The following is a 20991-nucleotide window of genomic DNA, read 5'->3' as shown; positions in this document are numbered from 1 at the left end:
TCATTTTGTTAATCTTTTTCCTAACATTTTATCTTGTTCTTTTGTTTCAAATATATTCATTTCTTCATTTTTCTTAACTCTCTGTGTTGGTTTCTATATATTAGATAAAACAGCCACTCTCCCCAATCTTAAAGGAGTGGCTTCATGTAGAACATGAATCTCATTGTTCAACCTAGCCCTAGCTCTCCGTTGTCTCTCAAACCTTTGTGATTGTCCAGCTTATTTTCTTTTCAATGACTCCCAGTATTGAGGGTGTGTTAAGATTTTTTAGGGTCCCAAAGTGGAGGATCTCAGTCAGCATCTAGATTAGGCTGATTAGAAGCCAGGCCCTCAGGCAACAGCTTTTAACGTATGCAAATATATATATAGCTCTGTGGGAGCCCAAGCAGAAGCCCAGCTGGTTGCCAGAGCCGGGGGATCTGGAGGTGCCCCTGGGCAGCAGCCGCAAAAATCCAGTTCTAGTCAAACATGTAAGTTCCTTTCCGGAGGATACCTGCGAGCCGTAGCAAGGCAGGAGGGAGGCGCCAAGATGGTGGCCTGGCCTGTTTTCCCTGACAACACCTCTGTAGCCTCTACCTAGTTGTGAGGCAAACCTGAAGCCCTCAGGCTAAAGCTCCAGGACATGTTTCAGTCCGCTGTCTGTGCAGTGGCCTGGGAGTGGCAGCCTGCTGTGGGGACAGAGCCCCAGAGAGCAGTTTCTAGGCTCTCGGCCTCACGTGGAAAGGTGCTAGCTCGGTAGTAGATGGCCGTCAGCTGTGGCTAGCTGGCCATCAGCTGTAACCCTTGAGCCATTGGCCACTAATATAACTGCCGCGGTTGCGCTGGGGAGGAGAATTGAAGAGAGTCGAGGAGAGTCGGTCGGTTGGCAGAAAAGCGGACAGCAGGTCGCACATCGTGTGAACCCAGCCTCCAGTGAGACTATAGTGGTATGACTCCCCTACCTATGGCTCCGTGGGTGTTCCTTTTTGGCCTCACCCTGTCCTGCTTTCTTATGTGGGGAGCGGGAGCAGAGACTCCGCAGGCCGCCCCGCATGACACTTGCCAAGAAGTGTCTCTCCAATGGTTACAATCTTGTGGGATCCAGGGACGCAAGCCTTCCACTTCTACCTGCATCCCACCACCAGAGCCAGGTGATCAAGCAGCATCTTCCCGGCAGCAGCCACGAAAAACAGGGCACCAGACACATGTTAAAGCTTCCTACCAGATATACTGGCACCCTGGAGTACCTCAGAGGGAAGAGCTTGAAGATGGTGCCACCGGTAAAAGAAAGATGAAAAGAAAAAAAAAAATGGCGCCTGTTGCCTGGAATGAGGCAGAGGGAGAGCCCATAGCTGGTGCCACAAGAAAAAACAGGATGTGGGGACAGAGCCAGGAGTGCAATTTCCAGGCTCTCGGCCTCACATGGGAAGGTGCCGGCTCAGGTAGTAAATGGCCATCAACTGTGATTGGAAGGCCATCAGCTGTGGCTAGTTGGCCGTCAGCTATAACCAGTGAGCCATTGGCCACTAATATAACTGCCGTGGCTACGCTAGCAGAAAATGGGGGCTAGCAAGAAGATGGTGGCTGGCAAGCGCGGAGTGTGGTGGAGTGTGGATTGAGGATTCTGTGTCTCCTGCTTCCTGTGTCTCCAACCCAGCTGCCAGCGAGACTATAATGGTATGACACCCCTACCTATGGCTCCATGGGTGTTCCTTTTCAGCCTCACCATGTCCTGCGTTCTTATGTGGGGAGCGGTAGCTGAGACCCCTCACAACACCCTGCATGACACAGGACAAAGAAGAATAAGAAGAGAAAAGAAAGATAGCACCTGAGGCAGAGGGAGACAGTGAAGATAGTAATACTCCCCAGCCAGCAGGCCCCTAGCAGTGCACTTAGTTGCTTGCCCCTCAGGCCAACACTTTAAGATGAACAAATGAGCCTCGTTCACTTGAAGTCCTGTCACCTCTCCATCAGCTGCTTCTCTGCGGGCCCTGGAAAGGTGAGTTTGAGTGTGTCAGCACTTTAAGAGCTGGTCCTCAGATCTTTATAGCCTTGGGTCTGGTGGATGTTTTTGGTTTTCAAACCTAAATGTTTTGGGCAATTACCACTCAGGTGCTTGTCTTAAAAGCTAAGAATATTGTAAAAGGAGGATAAAATATAGATGATTTCAGGATGACACATCAGTGTTCATGATTCCTTTGATCTATACCCCTCATCAAGGGACTGTATCTTATATGCCACATATTAATTTCCCCTTATGCAACAAAATTTGAAGAATATCCTTCTTTATTTTATTTTATATTTTATTTTATTTTATGTAAATAACTTTGACAGGCTGAATTTCCCCACGGTCAGGAGGAGTCCCTTAAGCATTCCTGTACATTGATTCTTCTGGGACACACTATTAGAAAGACAGGAAAATAATTTTCTAGAGTCAGCTTTGCATTACAGATAATAGTTGGCCCAAGTCAGACACATTTCACTTGAAGGCATTTCTACATTACTAAAGAGTGCAAAAATGTAATTTTTTTAACTTTTTTTCCGTGTGTGTGTGTTAGAAATTAGGCTATGGTGGCAGGTAAGTTAACTGCTTCTAAGACTTAAAAGCTTTTTTTGTTGTTGTTATTAAAGGAAGACAATATTACCTGGGAAGTTCATAGTAGTTACGTGCTCTAATTGACACTGTCTCACCACTGTGGAGTGGGAGAGAATTTAGTATGTCCCCGCTGTGACTGAATTATAGCACAAGTGACCAAGTCCTCTCCTGCATCGATTTTCCTGGGGAAACTTCATGCTGCTTCCAAGGAAAGGCTCGATGATCTCCCTGCTTACGTTCTTGCCTTCCTATGATCCATTCTCCACACAGAAGCCAGAGTGATGTGTAAGAAACATAAATCTGATTATTTCACTCCTCTGTTTAAAACTTTCCCAAGACTTCACAACAATACTTAGAATAAAATCCAGTCTTTATCCTAAACTCTAAAAAAGCCCAATGACCTGTTCTCTGACCTCCTATGCTTAGTTGTCATCCTATGCTGTTTCCCCTTATCTGCTGTGATCTAGTCACAGTAGCCTTCTTTTGGCTTCCAGAAGTGGTTAAATTTGTTCCAGCCTGAGGTCCTTGCCTCTACTTGCTCTCTCTGTCAGCAACATTTCTTGCCACTTTCCTTTTCCTTGCTGGCTCCTTCTTGTCAATTCGTTTCATCTCCTCAGAGATACCTTCTCTGATTGCCTTGTTTACCAGTGACTATCCTGTCCCACTATTTTTAATTCTCCGCATAATGCTTTTCACTTTAAATAACTTTTCTTATTTTTTTTGTTTATTGTCAATCATCCTCCTCCCCCAAATAAAAGCTTCATGATAGAGGGACTTTCGTCTACTATAATGAATCTCTGATCCTGCTGCCTAGAACAGTGCCTGCCACATAGTAGACCCTCTAAAAAAAATTGTTAAATAAATAAATAAATGTTTACTGGAGATAACAATACCAACCATAGAACATTATTATGAGAATTAAATAAGATAATGTCTATAAAGTGCTTAGAAACTGACATAGACACTCAATAAATGATAACTATTGTTATTATTATTATTTTTAAAAAATTTCTTTGGTGATTGTTTCCCCCAATCTTTATAATTGGGAAGTTTTTTTTTTTGTTTTTGTTTTTGTTTTTGATGTAATCCAACTCTCCCACCGTTATCTAATCTTTCTGTTTGTGAGTCGCAGAAAGTTTGTATTTCTGAGGTATTTGAAAATAGCAAGTTTTGTCCTTGCATTCTTTCTTCTCAACTTAAATAATTCTTTCTTAGTAAGTTAAATATTTCTAATTCTGTTTATCTGTTCTTATACTTGGAGAAGTGACTTTAAAAATTCTTGTGTTAGCCCCATGGGAGACTTGCTCCGAGGCTGCTGAACGGAGCCATCACCACATACTAATTAGCAAATTCCTGCACAGCTCTAATTTGTCCAGACATAAAGGAAGCTGCCCACATGATTTTCCCTTGAAAATGACAACTTTGCAATAGTAGTTCCACCTATTCTTAAGTGTTAGGAGTATCCTGCACAGACATTCTCATATACACTTTTAAAAATACATTGACAAATAAGGGGTCTGGTCTTTATGCAACTCGCAGTTCACTAGCTATTTTTAGAGAGCTCCATCTACTTCCTCATGCACAGAAAGGAAATAATAATTGAAATTAGAATCTGTGCAATTATTTCATATCTGAGGAAAGTACTGTTATATTCACTTGCCCCCTGCCTTCTCTCCCCCACCCCCCAAATGGTATAAGTGAACTGGTTTGGGTCTTTCAACATATGCAGAAGGTACTTATTTTCTGGAGTTTCTTTGTGTTTCATTTAAACCCGAAGGATGGAAAACACTATGATTGCTTATCTTTCTTTTGATTTTATCTGGGGTCTCTTGACTTTGATAGAGAACAGTGGTTATTTCATTAAAAAAGAAAAAATGATGTACAAGTATCGTCAGTGTGTCAGAGGAGTTGATGAGACTTTTAAATAATCTGAACAGTATATAGTGCAGAATTGTAGAATGGAAAGGGAATTTGTCAGCTCACTCTGGATGTGGCCAAACTTACTCATGTTTGGCTATTTTCCCAAATTCTTTTTAAAAATGGAATGTACAGTTGGAGAAAAGAAACAAAATAAGAGCACATAAAAACATTATAAATACTAATTTATCTTTTATATTTACATTTTTTCCCTTCACAATAAAGCCAATTATATTCTTTTCCCACTCCTCATAGGGTCTTCAAAAATTGTGAGATTAAGGTCATTTAAAATCTAAAGTACAGTAGAGTATTCATGACTACAGCCTGACTAGGATAGCCATTTTGTTACAGAAATTAAAATTACATTAGAAGCACCAAATCAGTGAGATAAAAGAGAATTGAGAAAAATCACAGAAGTGACTAAGGAAAAGGACTGAGTTGCAAGAGATTAGAAATTAAGTTATGGATATAAAGAATAGCCGATGGAGATTCATGACACAGAAAATTGCAATTCATGGACAAGAAAAGAAATAAAACATTCAAAAATATAATAAACGAAACCTTTCCTAAAATGAAAGAAAATATGACTCTCCAGATTGTAAGGGCTGTGGTGGCCCAGGAAAATTTAATAAATAACTCACACCAAGATACATTCTGGTGAAGTTAAGTAACAACAAAAAAGAAAGGAAAAAAATTTTCACATCATCCAAAAATAGAACCAGAAACAGGTCACTATCATTCCATTTCTCCCCCTACTTCCATAAACCTCTACCCACAAAAACAAACAAAACAAAAACAGGCAAACAATTCACACTAATCCCAGACTCTTTCAGGAGCATTTTTGGATGGAAGACGATGGAATGACATCTATAGAATGCTGAGGGGGAAAGAGTGTCACTCAGCCAAGTTGTCTTTCAGGAAAGAAATTGGTCATAAACTCTTCATTGAAAATTTGAAAACATAGCCAATCAGAATAAAAGTAACAATAATGAAAAAATAGAACTAATTCATAAATTAAAAAGAACTGGAAAAAAAGCATAAAAATTGATTTAGATTTAAAATTAAAGGCAATATTTTAAATTGAAAGTGTAAAGAAATCATTTATACTGGCACCTGAAATAAATACTTCTGAAGGTATGATTGAACTTGTGGTAAATTAAGAAAACTAATTAGAGATCGGAAACAGAAGAAAGAGTGATTCCATAGAGGGATGTGACCTCGGAGCGGTGTCTGCCTCGTGCTACATTTCCTTACGTTGATCCCTGGTAGATTTTGCCTGGATTTTAATGGGCTAAATATTCTCAAGGGATGGGAGCAAAAGCTGGGGCTTAATTAGGGGGAGGATGAATTGAAGAATTCTGCATAAACTTGGGACCCCTAAAATTTGTCACCTTCAATGGGGACAAGATTTAATAAGGCAAGGAAAGACTATTCAATTGAAGTGTGGGACCACTGGTTGTCCTTATGAAGAATGAAAAATGGAAAATGCTTTTCTTTCATACCTTAAACAAAAATCAATTCCAGATGGATTTATAACTTAGAAATTAAAAGGCAAAATTTAAAAACTTTTAGAAAAATAGAGACTATCTCTGGGATTTCAGGTAGGGAAAGTTTTCCTATGTAAGACACCAAAAGAAACTAATGATAAAGATTAATACATTTGAGTACATTAAAACCAAGAATTTTAGCTTACTAGATGACACCATAAAGAGAAAATAAAATTCATAAGGAGGGAGAAGATATTTGCCACAAAACCATTTCGCACTAACCAAAAGGTTAGTATCCAGAATACAAAAAGAACTCCTTTGAATTATTAAGAAGAAGATGAATAGCCAAAAGAGAAATGAGCAATTGTCATAAATAGTAATTTTCCAGAAGGAGAAACACAAATGGCTAATAAACATGCAAAAATATTGACATCATCATATGTCAGGACAATACATAAAACCATAATTACATCTTTTCATATCTACCAGATTAACAAACATTGGAAAGTTAGTTAATACCAAGTGTTGGCAAAGATACAGAGCAACTGGAATTTTCAAAGACTGCTTGAGGTAATATAATTTGGTATACTTTGTAAAACAATCTGGCATTAACTACTAAAGTTGATTATGTGCATGCCCTATGAGCTAGCAATTTGCCTCCTATGTATATATCTCAGAGAAATTTTTGTACACAAGCCAGGATATGTTCAGGGGAGCATTATTCCTATTAGCAAAAATCTGGAAGTAATCCAAACATCCATCCATAATGGAATGAATTAAAAAAACTCAATGTATGTATATAGTAAAATGCTATACAGCAGTAAAAATATGTGAACACATTGTGCACATTAGTATACAGAGGGTGCCAAGAAAATGTATACAATATTTTTTGTTTAATTGGGCAACAGTGTATTTTTCCAGGATGTCAAGTCATTTTTTTTTTTTTTTTTCAATGTAGTTGTGAGGGTTGCAACTCAGCTCCAAGTCAAGTTGTTTTCAATCTAGTTGTGGAGGGGGCAGCTCACTGGCCCATGTGGGAATCAAACCAGCAACCTTGTTAAGAGCTTGCGCTCTAACCAACTGAGCCATCCCAGCCACCCAAAAATGTATACAAATTTTAAGAAAGGAAAAATACTATTAAAATTACGCTGATGGAAACCACTTTGAACAATTCTTGTAATTGCAGAAGTCAAACATGACTTGTATTCATCTTTTGTTATTGGTATATATTAAGTATTACAATTTTAATACAGTTTTCCTTTCTTAAAATGTGTATACATTTTTCTGGCACCCTTTGTATGTATACACACACACACCATGTGGAATCACAAAAGGAAGTTACAGAAAAATACGCATAGAACGATTTTATTTAGGAAAAGTTAGAAACCGGCAAAACTAAAAACTACATTGTTTAGGAAAATACACTTGTAGTAAAACTATAAAGAAAAGCAAGGGGATGCTTAATGCTAATACAGTATAGGATTAGCTCAGGGCACAGAGGAGGACAGACCAGGGATAGGTACATGGGCATTTCACAGGTCAGAGCATGGTGGAGTGTGAATGGGTGTCATTTTATTATTCCTCATTAAGTGATACACACACACACAGTGCCAAAAAACATACACATTTTAAGAAAGGACAAAACTATTAAAATTGTAATAATATATACCGATAAGATGAATACGTCACATTTGACTTTTGCAATTATGAGAGGTGCTCAAAGTGGTCACCATCAGCATAATTTTAACACATTTTTTCCTTTCTTAAAATTTGCATACATTTTTTTTGGCTCTCTCTCTCTCTCTGTCTCTCTCTCTCTAGATATATGTATATATACTTTTAGTTTAAATAATATTTTGCAGTTAAGCTAAAACTATAATAAATATAGTTACAAAATGATTTTATTATAATAGCCTAACAAAAATACGAGTGGAATCTAGAAAAATAATTTAGTGTAAAATCATCAGTAGAAAAAAAAATGAATGAATTTTTTTATCTTGGCCCAAAATAAAACAGCAATTATAGAAAGAAACCCTATGAAACAAAAAGAGGCAGATTTTTAAAACAGGATACAGGATACAGAGTCCAAAGATAGACTCAAGTATATTTAGAAATTCAGTATGAAAAATAATAATTGCTTACATTTACATCATATTTATTATCTACGTTACTATTTGAACTTGAATTAATTCCTAGTGGATCAAAGATTTAAATGTAAAATTAAGCCATAAATGTATAACTCATAATTCAGGTGTTAGCTTAAACCGTATTTCTTACAGGAAGCTTTCCTTGAGCTCCCTGGAAGCCCATAAATGTCCCTGCTATAGGCTTCCACAGCAACCTGTACTTTCCTCATCACTGCAGTTAACATTCTTTATAGCAGTTCTGTGTTCAAATTCTTTTCCACCCTTGGAAGACTGAGCTTAGTGAAAGCATGGTCCTATTCTATCTTATTGACATTATATGCCTAACAATGGAGAGAGTCCCTGGCACAAGGTAAGTGCTCAATGAATATTTGTTAAGTTAATACATAAGTGGCCAAATAAATGAATATAGTTTTAGTGTGGGGCAGGTCTATGAAGTAGCACATAGAAAAAGAAGTTGTAAAAGCAAATAATTGAAATATTTGATGACATCAAAATAAAAAACTAAACCTCTTGCAGCAGATGAAAGGCAAATGGCAAAATGGGGGAGGGGGATGTATGGTATTGAAATGTTAGGCAAGGAGTTGATATATCTAATTTACAAAAAAAGCTCTTATAAATTGATAAGCAAAAGATGAACAAGGGAATTTCACACTGAATGCACCCACATGGGTGTGCACACACACACGCTATTATTATCGCTCATGGTTCTGTGGGTTAACTAGGCTCAGCTGGGCAGTTCTTGCTTGGGGTCTTTCATGCAGTTGATGTTGACTGGGGCTGCATATCCAAGATGGCTCACTTGCATGGCTGGTAGCTGCTACTGGCTATTGGTTGGGAGTCCAGCTGGGGCTGTCCACCAGGGTGCCCACATGGCTTCTCATGAGGTTTGGGATTTTCTCAGCATGAATGCTGAGTTCAAGAGGAAGCATTCCACCACTGAATGTTCCAAAAGACCCGGGGAAGGGGGTGCTATAAGGCTCTACTGAACTAGCCTGAAAAATCATGAAGCTTCATTTCTGCCATGTTTATTGTCTAGCTAGTCACTAGAGCCAGCTCAGATTCAAAGAGGGAATTATAATAGCACATCTTGATGGGAGAAGCAGCATATGTGTGTAGGAAGGGAAGACACGGACCGCAGCCATCTTTGGAGAGTACTTATCTGTTTCCTGTTTATTGAGCTTCTTAGGGGACAACAGGGCTCAGATTTCCTATCCCCCCAAAAAAGTGTACATTTGTCCTACTGGTTCTTGGTTTTAAACCATTGGTGTTCAGTGGCCATGTAATTTGTGCTTCTGACCATGTATTTTTTGTTGTTGTTTGTTTTTTTAATAATATCTTTTGCAAAACCAGCTGACTTCTGGCAATCTATAGTGATTTACCTTTTGCAAATGACTGGCTTTGATATTCATCCTTAAACTCATCTGGACAGTGGGGATGGCATTTAATAAATGATAGCCAGTGCTATCATTTGAATTGTACCTTGCAGTTCTTGAGTTATAGGAAACTTCACCATGTTCACTTATAGTGTGTGTGCGTGTGTGTGTGAAAACTCAGGATTGGAAAGACACGTTTGCATTTATTTGAAAGCTTTTATTTGTAAGTTTGAGCAGTCCAAAGTGTCCTTGTGTATAAGCCCTGCCTTTGCTTAACTCCTATTATTATCTTGCTACAGAAGGTCATGCCAACTGCTTAATTACATGGAGAGTTATGAAACTGCCAGGGCACCAGAACATTATTCAACTGAAGGAAAATAAACTCTTCTTGCACTGAAGACAGTTGCCAATAAAGCAGGCATGTTTGTTTGTGGCCACATGTATAGATAGCTCCCTTGTATTAAGGGATTCTATGGCCTGGCAAAAATCCTGGATTCACCTTTCCTAACTACTCCAGCAGTTATAGTTCAATAGAAGCATTTTAATTCAGAGATAGATTAAATCTCAGTATTTTAAGTCAGACTTTTCCTTTCATTGAATGTAAACAATAAAACCTCTATATGAAGGCTTTCTTGCTTTACTCAGAAATAGGTTAATAAGTTTCATGGTATACCCCTAATCAAACGTCAGGCTCAATAAAAATGAGTGTTTATAACAGGACGTTTATGTAGTTTACATTTCCTATATCCACCTGCCTCTCAATCATCCACCCTCAGGAGGAAAGAATCTGTATCAAGAAAATCCATATTCAGAGAGGTGAGGGCGTTTTGTTTGGTTCAACCTGTCAGATTCCTGTTTTGGTCCAACTCTCACCTTGAAAACACATAGACTTTGGCTTTTCATGCACTGCCTTTGCTTTATCTGCCTTTATGCAGAAGAACGTGCTAATTCTGAATGAGCTTTTGCAAAATTATATGCTGAAAGAGAAACAGAAACAGACCCCTTGAGAAAGAGCTCCTCTCCTGGAGAAGTGTTTTTCACAAGGCAGTAACTAACTGAGTTACTAACTCTTGCTTCTACAGGAAGCAGCTTGCCCTGCTGCAGAGGGTGGGGTCCTCTCTTATTTCTCTAAACACTTTGGGAAAAAAATCAGGCTCAAATGCCAAAAGACAACGTTAACCCTCAAATCCCAGAACCCAAGGTCAACCAAAGGTCACACATGCAATGCTTAAGCCAGAGGGTTGGAAGCTCTCACTCTAGGCAGTATCTCTGCTCCTTCTGAAATCTATAGCTAAAAATGAAGCCATGGGAACACTGCTTGCTCGTTCTAAGTCAGAGGTACCTGTGATTTATTAAGTGTTATGAGGTGCTGATCAGGCCATTTAGTTAAACATTGAAAAAGACTCCTGCTCCCACAGCTTCCCTCGTTGAAATCTAATTTAGACCATATCAAAGTTTTTATAAAGGCATTCCTAATACCATTGTGCTGTAAATCCTGTCTGAGCCAACCTTCAAATATTTATGTAAACTAAAACATATCTGGAAAGATGTCAAACCAAAACAAATATGCCACAGCATCTCATCCCAGCAGGTCCCTCCTCCCTCATTTACATTCAAGAGTAAATCTTTCCAACTGGCTCCCAACTGTTAGGGCTGGTTAATTAGTGATAATTGCAGAGACTATTTCTTTGAATGCACTGATGGCCTTATGTCTTGAAACCAATTTAGCCTGGAGTTTTCAGCACGTGTGAAATGCGTTGGTAGCACATTCCCCCCCCCCCCCCAAATCATTACAGATAAGAGCAGTTGGTTTAGTCTCCCTCGACCTGCTGTAAAAATAATGAATGTTTTTACAACATCCGCAGGTTGGTCACGATGTGTGTCCTTAAGCTGTGAACTCAACCTTTTCTGACATTAGAGTGGGCTGTTTCTCCTGGGGTCATTTTGGATAAAGTGCTCTAACTCAGTTTCAGATGCAGCTTGCTAATGATAATTTGTGTCACTTGCAAGTTGTAGCAACATCAGGATCTCATGGTCTATCTTTTGGCGCAAGATACCATGTAATTAGAGAGAGGGGAAAATGGGAAAGAATTTTAAAGTGACTGTGTACTCATAGTTCTGAAACCCAGGGCAAGAAAAGAGGAACCTTTATTTGCATTACCAATGGAATACTCATACTCTTCGGAGGGTACTTTGTAACCTTTTGACATTGCAATTAAAAATGGAAGTAAGTGGTTTGTGCCCTCACAAAGTTGACTTGTTTATACTGTGTTTCCCCTAAAATATGCATTAGAACTGATTGTCTGGCTGGGTCCTATTTTCGGGGAAACATGGTAGCATAGTGGGTTTTGGTTTTTATTCATTCTTTCAACATTTATTGAATACACTGTGCTGTGTTTAGAGGGATGGAAATGAAGAAGAGGGAATGGGCACAGATCTTCGAAGTTCGCTTTCACGTATATCTTATTTGAGATTTACTATAAACCTGTGAGGCAGGCAGGGCGGTGGTTCATTATCCCATTTTACAGGTGAGGGAATTGAAGCTTGGAGAGGTTAACTGTCTTGCCCTGGGTCACACAGCTACTAGTGAGAGCCAAAATTAGGAATCAAGGCTCTGACTCTAACCTCTTCTTCCTCACAGCTTGAGATCTTAATAGTGAGGAAATGGGGGCAAATACAAATAGGCTTGTAAAAGCAAAACAGCAGCCACAGTAATACTGCCGACCTGTTCAGAGCTCTACATACCAGAGCTAGAGCCTCTGGGCAGTGATAAACGCAAATAAAAAGGGAGAACTCTGGCTTGATGGGAGTCCCTTGGGTCAGGACCTGCAGGCTTCACCCAGGATGCTTCCATGCTGCTGCATCCTCATCTCACCTCACGCCTCTAGCATCCTGACATCTGCAGGGGGAGTAGTCCTTTCTGCCTATGCTATGCGCTATCCTAACTGCACTGAGCAGAACTGAAGAGAGTGGGATTTGGGTGACCAGAACATTGCAGAGGAAGTGAATAACATGTGAAACTTCAGTGGAAGATGACGACAAAATGATTTTATTGGCTTGAACAGAGAGCTGGAGTGAAGCAAGAGATGAGGGCAGTATTAAAAATGTTGAGCCAGAGTGGTAGTGATGGTGGCAATGACTCTGTGACCAGGAATGGCTTCACGGGGGCATAATGACCTGTGTAGTCACACAGAGACCTGCACTTAGAAGGGCCCAGCACTTGGTTTAAAGCTCTACTCTCACCATCTTGAAATTCTTTTTTTTTTTTTTTAATTTTTTCAGTTTAATATCTTTTTAAAAATGTTTCTTTAAATATAGCTAGTATACACTATTGCATTAGTTTTGGGTGTATACAATGGTTAATCAACATTTATATACCTAAAGGAGCGACCAGCATGATAAGTCCAGCAACCATCTGACATTGTACCACGCTATCACAATGTTATTGACTATATTCTTTATGCTGTACATTACATCTCCATGAATTATTTGTTTTATACCTGGAAATTTGGTCCTCTTGTTCCCTTCACCTTTCCTCACCCCTTTTTAAAATTTTCAACTACAGTTGACATTCAATATTATTTTATATTAATTTAAGGTGTACAGCATAGTAGTTAGACATTTATATTATTTAAGAAGTGATTCCCCTGAGTAGTCTAGTAACCACCTGGCACTATACATAGTTATTACCGCATTATTGACTATATTGTTTATGTTTTACTTTACATCCCCGTGACTATTTTGTAACTACCAATTTGTACTTCTTAATCCCTTCCCCTTTTACACACTACCCATCAACCCTCTCCCACTTACCACCCTGATAAATCTAGTATCTACCTGACACCATACATAGTTATTATAATATTATTGACTATATTCCTTATGCTATACCCTACATATCCATGACTACTTTGTAACAACCACTTTGTACTTCTAATCCCTTCCCCCTTTTCACCCGCCCCCAACACCCCTCCCATCTATTTGGCAACCATCAAAATATTCTCTGTATATATGAGTTTGTTTCTATTTTGTTTGTTTCTTTAGTTTGTTATTTAGATTCTGCATGTAAGCAAAATTACATTGCATCTGTCTTTCTCTGTTAGACATACTCCACTCAGTACAATGCCCTCCAGGTCCATCCATGCTGCCACTAAATTAGATGGTGCAAAGAAGGGATAAAAGAGGAAATTTGGATATTTGCTGATGTGGATTCTGGTCAGAGTGAGCAGCTCAGTGAGGAGGACAGGCCTAAATGGGCAACTGTGACATGCACATTGCTGTTTTTCTCATTGACTCTCTTTCTCTATAAATTTACTTGGAATGGTGGGGGTCACACTGCCCTTGTGCACCATGAGAAGAAAATCATGGCTGACTTGTCCCAGGTGGTCCAGGAGGGGCCAGTTGACTTCTTTGTGACTCATTAGTGTTCTCCAAGTGGGGCATCAGGAAAAAACAGGTGCATTCAAATTGGTGAGGCCTATCCATGAGTCAGAGCCCTCCACGTCTATATTTCTAAGGAGCTGTCATTTCTCCATCCATCTTAGGTCTATGAGCTCTGTTGCTAATGCCCTTTATGTTGGTGCATAGTGTACCTCTGTTGATTTTTCTGTTGACTATTGCTCTATCATCCAGTTCAATTAACTTAACTTTGCACCATTCCATATAAAGAAACAGGTATTGAATTTCACTCAGAGTTCCATTTTAGGTTTATCTTGACCCTTATCTGTATGGTCTCCTAACTTTCAATAGGTATTCAGCTTTTAAAATGCAAGCTTTTAAGCAGAATGTTTATTCAATCTCCTCAGGTACTAACTGGAAAGATTGGCAGTCAAATTGATTTAAAAACAAAGAGGGAGAGTCAAAACAAATTTGAATAAATGTTTGTTTCTGACTAATGTCATTGAGTTTAGTTTAGGCACTGTAAAGACTGCTTAAAATATCATTCTGACTTCTTAAGAGGTTTGCTGTTTGCAGTGGGGGTGCTTCAGGGTGAGATTGTGGTCCAGCTCACCCAGCTGCGCCAGCCTAGGACCTGCATTCTTGTGCGCTTCTCGTGCTGCTTAGAGACCAGTTCATTTTACAGAGTAAAGTTAGCAGGTAGGACAGTTTGATAAAACTGAGTGGGTCTAACCCCTTGTCTTAGGTTGGTTCTGGGAAACAAACCCTGAAAAGAGGATTCAAGAGCAAATGGATTAGTCATAAAGTGCTCTAAGGACAAACTAGGAAGGGATTGGGGAAGCAGGACAGGTAAGGTGGAAAAGCTAAGCAAATGTGTGACTTCAGGTGAGGTCCATCTTTAGCCTGATCCCAAGAGGAGCACTGAAGTCTATATTATACTGTAATTTGTCTTAGCTCGAGGCAAGAGAGCTGGGCTTTCACTCTGCTGCACCAGGAAGTCATTAACCGTGAGTCCCTGGTTGGTGGCAATGCACTTCCAGCACTTCCAGCTCTGCTTCCAGGCTGAGTGACACTTATAGCTCAAGGTAGGTCTTTGGAGATTGCAAGAGAGAGCAGTAGGAACAAGCATGTAGAGCTGAGAGATGAGCATATAGATTCAGGATGCAGCAGGAGAATTTGCTACATATCTTTTTCCACCAAGTGCAGACTCTGGAGGGAAAGGCCAGGCATGTCCTTACTGTCTCATGGAGGGGAGAGCTCATGGGAGAGTTCTGGAAGAAGAAGAATAGACAACTGTGTTTGGAAGCGTGAAATCAGGTGGAGATTCCCTCGAACCATGAAGGCAACAGGGTTTGGGGCACATCCCCAAAGTAGAATGACCAGTGCTCTGCTAGTTTGTGGCAGCTTAGGTGGTAGGACCAGTAAGGAAAATGGCTGCTGCCAGTTTCATCAAGGCTCACAGTCTTGGTGTGGAAGCAGGACAGCCACTTGTTTTCAGTGGTTAATGAGTATCTCAGGACTGCCCACAATGGAGAAAATCTCAAGAATCTTGCAACATTTTGGGGGCAAAAATCAAGCCCCTGATTGCCCTGTATAAAGACCATGGATGGAGAGGGAGGGATCCTGATCCCATTTTGGGTCTGGGAGTGCTACGTCTGTAGCACTGCACACTGATTCGTAGAGGATCTCAGCTGAGCCCCTGCAGCTTTAACCATATTCTCAGCACGTAGGACTCACAGAGTTTACGCAGAACATAGCTAATTTCATTTTCACCCTTTGTCTCTCCGAGCCCATTCTGGAGGCTGGACTCTCTCAGACAAGCACTCTGGTCATTCCTAGTCAGAAGAACAGTCTCAGTTTAGTAATTATTTCCAATTCAAAGCAATAATGAAAAATGTACACTTCCTTCAAGGTGAAAGCTTCACCCTATCATTGGCACACGACTCCAAATACATACCTGCACTGGAGGAGATCACTGGCTTCTCCATTGTGTTGCCTTGGTTCTCACCCCTTCTCATCGATTCTCTAGGTTGCCTCTGGTTCCTTCTGGGTTGGAGGAAGGGGAAAGAGAAGAGAGAAAGAAGCAGGGAAGTTTTTACTTAGCTAACACTGTGAGATGTATCATAGCCTACCGGTGGTTAAAGCCTGCTCTTCTGGGGGGTGAACGTGGTGAGTTCTGCAGGGATAGTCTATCCATGCTGGGATGACTCATGCAAGTCTCTTGCTGATGGCTTACTCTTTCTCACCTTGGGTCTTTAGTGGTTCACCTTCCTGTGATATCACTTTGCCCCTCCAGACTGTCCTCTTGTTAAGGATATAAGATGATCTCAGGCTAGCGCTCTCTCTCTCTTCTGTGTGGCTGATCTCTGACACATGGAGAACACTCAAGCTCCCGCTACTCTGTCTGGGAGCATCCATCCTCTTTTACTCCATTGGGATGGTAGCTGCCATTCCTTACCACTCACTCTTTTCATGTCTCAGCCAGGAGAAAAACACCAGTCCACTGTGACCCCCAAAGTCAGGCCACATGTATCAGTCTTTTAGAGGCGATAAGTTATGCCCCCTTCTCTTGACCTCAGATAAGGGAAAAACACCATGACGCATTCCCCATGGGGGAGGAGGTGAGACTCATAGGACACTGTAGTTCTCCTCCAAACCCCTCCTCTTTGAAATGCCCATTCACCTTTTAATGTAGTAGGGTGTGCTCTTAGTGTGATGAGTGGCTAATTGTTTTTAAAAACTTGTTTTTAGGTACTGCATTTGCAAATCATGTTTTGTAGTGTCACATCTCTTTTGAAGTGTGGTGGCTATTGTCTGTTCCCTCAGTCCAATAAAACTAAAAGCTTTCAGTCTAAACAGTCTGAAACATTGCACCAGAGATCAATGAAGAAATATTGCATGTATTGATTTTTTCATTTATTCAAAGAACATTTAGTACTTTCAATACGCTAGTATATTTAGAATATAGGTATGGATATAAGCAAGTATGCATATTATATAACTGAAATCCCTTATACACACAAGAGGTACAAGTTATTGTTAATATTATAGTCTCACGTTGAGTGGTAGTTTTATGGGTATTTAGTATAAAATGCACTAATTAATAAAGAGCACCAAGCATAGATTCATGATGAGAATGTATCATAAACCAAAGATTATAATTAATTCAGTTCTGTGTACCCAAATTAAATAAAAGTCCTTTTGGGGAGCTCTGAGTCCAGGCACTAAAAACAATAATCACCAACATTTATCAAGTACGACTATGTTGCAGACACCATGTTAAGTGTTTACAAACAATATCTTATTTAGTTCCTTATCAAGTAAATACTAATATTTTCTTTGTCATTTTACAAATGAGGAAACCGAGCTCCAGAGGGTCTAAATCACTTGTCCAAATTCCCATGGCACAGTAAGGAACCAGAGTCAGAACTGCGTGACAACCAACCTTGCCACCACTTCCCAGAGATAAATGGATTATTCTGTTGTGGTTGTTGAGCAGCAGTGGGCAGCCAAGTCACAGAGCAAGCTTGGGGAAATGCTCAAGACCCCAAATCTTTCTCTGACGTGGCCTTTCAAATATGGGGTTCTCCTGCCCTCCAGAAAATGTACAATCCCTCCCAGGACCTCGACACTCCTGGCCAGTACATAATAGTATTTGAAAAAAATCTCCCTTTTGGCAGTACAGTGGTTAGGTTGTGGCTGGTTTGGGCGAAACAACGCTGTTGAGTCATTCTGCGGGGGATGAGAGAAGCCCAAGAAGTATCTCCCTACATGTTCTCAGCTGACAGCTGAAGGAGTAATAGCAGGAGAGGGCTGTTTAAGTCTGCCATTTTCCCATAGGCCCACACAACCCTGGCCTCCCTATTGTCCATCAGTATCTTCTTTCTGAGATCACCATCTCAGGGGCATGGCCGCATAGAACTTGAATTGTGACTTGAGAGTATGCTGCTTCTAGCTCTGTTCCCAAATTGCCAGCTGCATATCCAAGTCTCTGGTTTTGGAGCAAGGAGGCCAGAAGAATCAGGAAAGCAGTACCTGGGAGAAAAGAACAAGAAAGCCCCACCCCAAACGTCCATTTCCATTTTTCTCCATCTACAGTCCTCCAACATTGGAATTGGGTGTGGAATTCCCAGCACCTAGGCAGCTTCCTGAAGCCCAGGATGCTCATCTTTCCTCCTGCTCCTTCTCCACACCTCTCCCTTCTTCCCCCATTTAAAAGTGGTTCATAGAACCATTTCCAGATCTAAGGAAATCATTGTGAAATACCTTTGTGATTACAGTTTATACATTCAATGAGAAGCTGGGAATTAAGCTCTCAAACACCACAAAATGAAAGCTTGAGATTCTCCCAACAACACCCTAGCTTTCCATGAATATGGGCTGACTCATCCATCTGTTTTCTACTCCTCCCCTCCTCACCCCTAGACTTGTCCCAGCCCTTGTCTTTCATGCTAAAGTCAACCACTTTCTTCACCTTGTTCGGCCTCATTCCCAAGTTGCCCATCAAATGCAGGGACATGGAAAGTAACTGCCTGTTGCAGGGGAAACAAGAGAAGGTCACATTTGTTGAGTTTGGGAGCCTTACAAAGACTGTTAATAACTCATTTCTACAAATGAGAACAGAATAAAAATGTAAAATTAAATATGGAGCAGAAGGAATATCTTGCTCTTGTGATTTCATTTTAAATGTTGTATCTATAAGACGGGATGATATTGAAGTATGTGACATATCCTATGAGTTGAGATAAAATGGTTCTGATTTTCTTGCTGTTTTCTGGCATTAGGACCCTGTGAAAGAATATTTCTTTTCTTGCTTTTGGTGGGAATTGGATGTTTGTTGATTTAGTATATGTTTAAAATATTTTGGCTTCAGAAAACTGCACTGATAGCCTGTTCCCTCTAGTCAAAATTAATGTAATCTTTCTCTAGTTCTCACAGTATGTGTCTCTAATACTGTATAGCACTTTTCATATTCTACTTTATTCTACAGTGACTTTTATTTCTGTTTGTCTCCTACATCAGATCTAAAGTTCTAGGTGGGGAAGAACTAACTATGTCTTATACATCTTGGTATTTACCTGAATCTAGTCTAGTACCTTATGTATGGTAGGCATTCAGTGCATGTTAAGTTAAATTAAAACCTGAAAGGTCACACAGAGGGGGGGACTCTGAGTAGTAGCAATAGTCACCTTTATAGCAGATGCCCCAGGGTCCAACCGTAGACAGCTGGTGTACAAATGGACAATCTTCTGCTTCTCTCTGCCTGAGGGCATTCTTCGGCCAGGGATGTGATCTTGGAAACACATAGGTTAGGCGGTAAATACCTGGGAATTATAGCTAGATGAACAACCCTTGGCTAAGGAGGGACAGGCCTGGTTGCATAAATAACCCAGCTTTCTTGCTGTCATTCTGAGGAATGTTCTACCTTATCCCTTAGAGGGTTTCCTACAGCAGGAAGCCCTATTACCCACAGCTTCTTAGTATACTCTTTATTCACTTTTCTTTCTTCACTCACTATGCTTTCCTGGGATCAAGAGTCAAATCATCTACTTTACCCAAATCCTTGCCTTAGAGAAGCCCCACAGGGGAACCCAAACAAAGACCCTTAAAAGTTAGAAAGTGTTAAAGATGATGACGAGGCCGAGAATGAGATTGAGGATCAACAAACAGAACCTGTCATCTCTGCTTCAAATGGATGAGCTGGAGAGGTGCGTAAGCAATGAAGCAGAATTCTGTGCGTGAGCCTAGAGCTTTCCCACAGGGGGAGAGGGACATTCTGCTTCTAGCCAGGAAATGGAGCTGATGCCTTTATAGCAAGTAGAGAAGTAAATGTGCAAGTTTAGATCACAAGGTGAAGGAACTCACTGCGGACTAGCACATGCCAATGTTTCTGACAGACCAAATGATGACGGGAGGAATATGTTATGAAAGAAAGAGCTTCCAGACTCACAGCAGGAGAAATCTTTAGGAGAGAAATGAAGAAAGACATTGATCACCTGGCACGGGAGGGGGTAGAGCCTGCATTGGTTGAGGGCAGTTGGGCCATGTCTGGATGGGACCCAAGAGTGTGGGGGGCAGCGGAGAGTAGGAGGGGAACCACAGCTCCACGCCAGTGCAGCCCATCAGGAACACGGTCTGAGGCTCGGGTTTCAAGCCCAATGATCTAGACCTTGTCTCGTTTTAGCTGCTTTACTTGTATATTCATTTCTTAGTAAAAGTGTTTGTGTGTGTGTGTGTGTGTGTGTGTGTGTGTGTGTGTTACCTACCTCAACTGAAACACTGGGCAAAACACCAGGTGAAACTAGTGTTCTGCTTATCTATCAACACAGACGAAGTCTTTGCATGTGCTTAGTCTTGGCTTAGGCATGGCCGTCTCACAGAGCCAGGCGGCCTGTGGTGAAGAGAGGGAAGAAGGCCAGCAGGTAATGCAAGGAATCTGCTATGTGCACCTGTCCTTTTCTGAATGGGCTTTATTTGGTTAGAAATTCCTGGGATCGGTTTAAAGGTATTCTGTGATGTATGCTATAATGCAAGTACTATTTTGAAAACACAGATTTGAAAAATAATGGTAAATCTCTCCCTGGGTTTGACAAGTTGGTAACTGGAGAAGAGGTTTCTTTTGCAAATGAAGCCAGGTCACTCACAGGACAAAAATAAAGTAAAATCATTACCCACTGCTTTTTGTCTATAGGAATAGATGGAAGGTATTGGAAAATCTCAGCTCTAACTCACCAGCTCTGGGACCTTGTGCAAGTTACTTCACCATTCGCCTATTTCCTCACCTGTAAAATAAAGGGGGTGCCAACCCATCCTGAATAGTTCCTGGAATTCTGTGATCCAAGATGAGAGAGCTGGGTCTGGCGAGGCTGGATTCAGGGGCTGGCCAGGAGGGGCTGCTTACATGGTCCTATTCTATAGGGCAGAACTTGGATTAAATACATTTTATTGACTTGGGCTCATAGATACGAGGATGTGAGAATCTTTCTGAAAAAATTTTTAATTGAAACTGTTTGGAATCTTTTCCTTCTCCTATGCTATTTCTATTTCTGTATCCCTACCCTCACCACCAAACAAACACCTTTGTTCAAGTCTAA

The 20991-nt window shown here is 40.5% G+C and overlaps 1 long non-coding RNA gene across 2 annotated transcripts in view; it reads right to left on the bottom strand.

Moving 5' to 3' along the window:
• Nucleotides 1–20991, bottom strand: part of LOC141570707 (uncharacterized) — a 39239-nt gene that overhangs the window by 4012 nt on the left and 14236 nt on the right. Inside the window, exons 1-3 of one of the 2 annotated variants that reach the window (XR_016020537.1) lie at nucleotides 20680–20940; nucleotides 19087–19190; nucleotides 15855–15943 (exon numbers count right to left, since the gene is read on the bottom strand). This is a non-coding gene — a long non-coding RNA (uncharacterized LOC141570707). Of the gene's footprint in view, nucleotides 1–15854; nucleotides 15944–19086; nucleotides 19191–20679; nucleotides 20941–20991 lie in introns of those variants that run through there. The other variant, XR_016020538.1, reaches the window with a different exon arrangement.

The sequence above is a fragment of the Rhinolophus sinicus genome, chromosome 3, assembly GCF_057876585.1.
Source record: "Rhinolophus sinicus isolate RSI-liver-muscle chromosome 3, RSI-T2T, whole genome shotgun sequence".
Taxonomy (NCBI): Eukaryota; Metazoa; Chordata; class Mammalia; order Chiroptera; family Rhinolophidae; genus Rhinolophus; species Rhinolophus sinicus.
The sequence above is the reverse complement of the archived record's forward strand: the minus strand, read 5'-3'. Positions and strand labels throughout refer to the sequence as shown.